The sequence below is a fragment of the Equus asinus genome, chromosome 29, assembly GCF_041296235.1.
Source record: "Equus asinus isolate D_3611 breed Donkey chromosome 29, EquAss-T2T_v2, whole genome shotgun sequence".
Classification (NCBI taxonomy): Eukaryota; Metazoa; Chordata; class Mammalia; order Perissodactyla; family Equidae; genus Equus; species Equus asinus.
In genome coordinates, this window is record NC_091818.1 from 20,991,307 (window position 1) to 20,996,872 (window position 5,566).

Sequence of the window (5,566 nt, forward strand, 5' to 3'; positions counted from 1 at the left end):
ATACGGGAGGCCGAGTGCCTGCATGTCTGAGAGCAAATGAGAGGGCTTACCAGTCCATCTGTAACACACGAGCAAAACCTGTCAACTTAGAAACAACCAAGGGGCCGGCCCGGTGGTGCAGCGGTTAAGTGTGCACGTTCCACTTTGGTGGCACGGGGTTCGCCGGTTCAGATCCCGGGTGCAGACATGGCACCACTTGGCACACCATGCTGTGGTAGGCGTCCCACATATAAAGTAGAGGAAGATGGCCACGGATGTTAGCTCAGGGCCAGTCTTCCTCGGCAAAAAGAGGAGGATTGGCAGATGTTAGCTCAGAGTTAATCCTCCTCAAAAAAAACCCCAAAAAGTCAAAGCAGTCACTTGCTTCCTTAGAGTTCCACCCTCTCTGCCTCACCCCATGCCACTTAGCTGTTCCTCCTACAATCACAGGACTATAAAAAGAAGCAACATTGTTTCCAGGGTTACCAAACTTTCCTTTTCTATCTGGCTACTCAAGGAGACTATGCACCCTTAAAGATCAGAAAACATCTCTATCATTCTTTCTATTCCCTTTGAAGCCTTTCACAGTGTAGTCCTGAATAAGTTTTATTTTTTAATGAATTAATGTCACTGAGTGAGTTTTGAATGGAAACAATATAACTTTGTAGACAAGGACACAACACTAAACTAGGAGTCTGAAGACCTGAATTGTAATCACGTTCCACTATTCAGTGTGTTATCACGGACAAATCGATTGTCCCCCCTCTGCCTCAGTTTCCTCTTTAAAATGAGGACTATAGCAGTAGGTGGCCCAGCTGGCTCAGGGAGGCTACAAGAGTAACCTGAGATCATCTCATGAAGTTTTGTCAACTGTGAAACCCTACAGAAATGTTAAATGATTTTCCTTAGAAACAAAGAATTTATTCAAATCTATTTTTTGAAGCATCTGAATATATTTATGGTAGCTTCAGGACTTCCCAGCTGGTTTCAGGATTTTCTTCTCCCCGGAGCTGAGGATTTGAAGCAACGAAATGATTTGAAATGATGCCACTGCCAATCCAGCCTTGCTGGGGTGATGATATCTCTCTAAACACAGCATGAGCCTTGCCAACATAGGTTAGCTCCCATGACTGGTGATAGTCCAAGAATCAGCCAGACAAATTGGTTGGCTAACTTACCATTATGCAAGAAGTTTAGCTGCTCACAAGGAGCCATAATTCACACCTCTAGTCTTCTGGGAAACACAGGAAGTAACTTCCACCTTGTAACAGGACTCCTTTGGATTACCAGCTCCAATTCAACGCAGTTTTCAAAGAAGTCTGATGTTCCTTACTCACTGTCAGAGGGAAGCACTTTCCAATAAAATCCGGATGGATTTTGGATGCACTTGCCGTGAACTGTGCTCATAAAGCATACACTCTTTTATGAAGGTGATCAGTGAGACTACTGAAGAGGCTCCTGCCCTCAAAATGCTTACAATCCTGCCACCCTTCTTTTAGGTGACTGCCCAACTTTAACAAAAGTTTGTAGAAATGGAGGGGGAGGCTGGGGAAGGGTGGTGACATTCCTTTTTTCCTAATTTCTTCAATTCATGCCGTGAAGATCAGCAGTTTTTCTGGAAATAGCTGAGTTCCGGCTCCTGATAGATGCAGAACAAGCAGAGAAAAGGGCCCCCGCCCCCCTTTTTTTTGTCAGAGGTGAGGTCTGGAGCTACAACCAAACCTCTTCAGGTCTACAGTCTTTTTGTTTCCATCACGCAGCCAAAGTCCAGCACGAGTCAGGAGATGAAGAGAGAGGGATAGAGGGATAGGGAGTAGCCAAGAGTGAATCTTCCATATTAACAGATTCCAGGAAGTTTGGGGGAAGTTAACTCCAGGCCCCACCCATTTTTACTGGTTCCCGGTTTATTGGAATGGAAACAGAGAAGGACCTGGAGATACTAGTTTAAGTATAAAGTAAATGCAAAAGCAGGTCCCTCTAAGTTTCCCTGGAAAGAGAGATAGCAGCAGCAGCAGGGCCATTTCGGCCCATCAATGGGATCTCAGTGTCCGTTCTGGGGAGGCCTCGGGCAGGGAGAGCATCGGCAAAGAACACATGGATGGAGGGCAGAGCGAGGCCGGGAGGCGGACCGAGGCGGACGGACGGGCCGACAGCGAGCGAGGCGCAGAAAGAATGAGAAGGAGCGAGGGATCCCCCGGGGGAAAAGCAAACGCCGGAGAGGCACCAATTATTCTAATTGAAGGTAATGGTGCCGAGGCGCCAGGGCGCTCCGCTCTGTTTTACATCAGGCAGCCCCGACCCGGACGCGCCCGCGCCGCGCTCGCTCCGCCCGCGCCCGCCAAGTTCAGGGGCGCGCCGCCCGGGCCCCGCCGGACAGACAGACAGACGCACCTGCGCCGCCCGCCCCGCTGCTCTGCCTCGCCCGCCGCCTCCCTCACTTGTGACTAGTTGACTGACACTGACTTGTCCCAAAGTCACAAAAGGGGGCAAACCCTTCTGATCTGGACAGATTCCCCCCAACCTGGACGGTAGCCCCATGCTTGTGCCACCGCGTCCCTGCCGTTCAGGCTATGGCTGTCCGTCTTACCGCCACCATATGCCTTTCCCTTTTCCCTTAACTCGGGGAACTTAAGTGGGGGTCTTCAAAATAAGCCCCGTGGGAGCAGGGGAGTGAGTGACCGTGGTAGACAGGATAGAAAAGGGCTTTATTGTTGTTCAACTGCTGACCAGAGTGGGTCCCTGGATCATTTAATGTTAAGAGGTCAGGGCTAATGGAATGGCAACTCTCCTGACTGGCACCCTACAGCTCTGGAGGCGGGGCCAAAGGAATTTAGGGACCATGAGTGAGGTGTGTTTTTAAAATCTATGTATATATATATTTTGGATAACAAAAGTGATGCATCATTGTAGAAAACTTGGAAAATACAGAAAAGAAGGGTGAAACTTGTGTGGCTGGAGCAGGTGGCAGGGTGTACTGCTCCCTGCCCAGTCCCCTGGCCCCAATACCAAACACAGTGAAGAGGCAGCAGGGTGGTCCCCCGCCCCCCCACCCCAGGGACAGGGGGTGTCCACAGTCACTTGGAGCTCAGCCCCTGACCACTGTGTGATTCAGTGCAAACAGCGCTAAGCCTCTCTAGACCTGTTTTGTCATCTATCAGATATGACGAGTAGAATGAGCTCTAAGATCATTTCCAGATTCCATGAAAGACAGCCCCCAAAATGAAAGCAGGGTTCAAAACAGCAAGTGACATTACCTCCTCTATCAAGCCAAATCAAGTGGAGTTACTACTTTTCAAGAAATGCTTTAAGAAGGCCTTCAAAAAAACAGCCATATGGCCTTATCAATCTTTTAGGAGCTCTGTCCCTTAAAAACAGATGTGAATAATACGACAAGTCTTCGGGAGGGCAGCTTGGTGCCGATACACGGTAGAAAGTCCAACACAAAATGGTGACCGTTCTCCTGGAGACACCCATCAGACCATTCTACAATGCGGAGCTCAATGCAGACTTTGATTCTTTGATGACACAGTGTGTGTGATCAAACTGACAAATGCATTTAATACCACGCTTCATGGTAAACGTGAAGGGAAGACTTTCAGTGATAAAGAGGAGATTTGCCTGTATAATTACAGAGGGCACAAGGACCAGTGGGCATCAGCTCACTTAAATAAAGCTTAAAATAAGGAAGAACTCTCTAGCATTAATGCTGTTTGGAGAGGCTGTGGTTCCCAGGCACAAGAGGAAGTCCGGTGATGGACACATGAACTAATTGTTGGAGCAAGTGACACTTTAAAGTCCCTTTCAACACTGAAATGCTATAATTATGGCTACAGCTTCCAGTTATCATTTCCTTTAATATCATAGATGACAATGTTGTGTAATTTTCCAGAAATAGGAAAAAGGCTGCACACTGGAACTAGGGGTGAGGACCTAAGGGTCAACTCACACTGTCCTGAGCTGGGCATGACCAAGGATGTCCAGCTGAGGGGGTCAGAGACGGCTGAAGGTCAGCGGCCACTCTCAGAACAGGCTGAACCCCTGGAGCTGGCCAGGACTGTTGGGAGGCGGTGCCTTTTTCTAATTCACAGAAAGAGCATCGCGTGGGCCAGTCACAATCCTAGGACCCAGCCCTCACTAACCTAGCAGGACTAGTTCATTGGCAGGGAATTATAGCCAGGGCTGCAAAGGGCGGTGGCCCACGTGCAGTCAGCTGACACCTCAGATCTTAATTCAAGTTTGGGATCCACACAAGACCGAGAAAAAAAATCTCAAAACCATTTTAAATTGATACAGCATCTCCCAAACTTGTACTGCGTGTTACCAAAATGCGCTTCTTTCTCTTTCCTGATAGGCATCCAAACAATGCCTCATGTCCATCTTCTTTCAGTCGACAACTGGACGGATTTAACTCTCAGTGGGAATAAAGACAAATTCTGCTTGGCTGGTTCTAGCAACCTTCCTCATAAATCAGGTCATATCATACCATAATTTCAGACCAAAAACAAAAATGGCAGAGGAAGGAGGAGGGAGAGAGGAGGAGGAAGAGACAGACAACCCACTCATGTCCCATATCTTTCTTCATGGTGTAGTTGCGGTTTATTTTCCCAGCTTTTACTAACACACTATTTTAAATTCCTTGGTAAGTTCCCCTTGCGGGGCACCTGGAACTGGACGCTCCAGAACCAGGAACAGAATCACCATAACCCAGCCTAGCGGCTTTCCTTCTTTTGAAAGCATCGTCCTCTTCAGCGTCCTTCCTAAATGTCCCGCACGTCACAGGGCCGGAAGCAAGAGTAGCAGCGCTCGGAATAGCGCCTCTGCTCCCAAACACCTGGCCCTCTTTAATCGCACGTTTGAATTCTTACACATGCGTCATTAAAGCTATTCAAAATAATTTGTTCATGCTCTAGAAAATAATTATGTAAAAAAAAAAAAACCCAGCCAGGGTAACCCTTTTTTCCTAAGCCAACACTGGAACTTTCACACCTATCATCACTTTTATTTTCTGGAGAGTAAAACGTGTTCGTCTTGGCGGCCGGGCACTTTCTCCACGTGTGTTCGGGGCGCGCATCCTCCCGCGGAGGGAGCGGCCGCTGGCGTGTCTTTGTCGCCCTCTCGTGGTGAGCGGGAAGCAGCGCCCGGCTGGGAGGACGGCGCGGGGAGTTCGCCGTTGACACGAGAAGCAAGGTCATTCTGGGGAAAATTTAGACCCACTGTTTTAATGACCGCGTCTCACTGTCATGCGGTGACCTCAGTAGGAGGGCCGTAAGCCTTGTTCCCAGAATCTTCTTAGGGCTTCAGACAATAATGAACAAGCTCCCCTCTGTGCGCAAGGCCAGGAGAAGGTGGCGGTAGCGGGTCCAGGTATGCTGTGGAGGAAAACAGTGAACATAGTTCTACATAAGACGCTCTTGCTTGAGAATCTGTGGCTCTTCCCAGGGAGGAGTTCATCTTCTGGGCCATCCTGGTTCGTTCTTTGGTTTTTAATATTTTTTAATGGAAATATGTTATGACCAGAAGCACCACATGACATTGCTCCTCCTCTCTAAATTCTCAGTGTGTGAATTGTTTCTACAAATCCACAAAC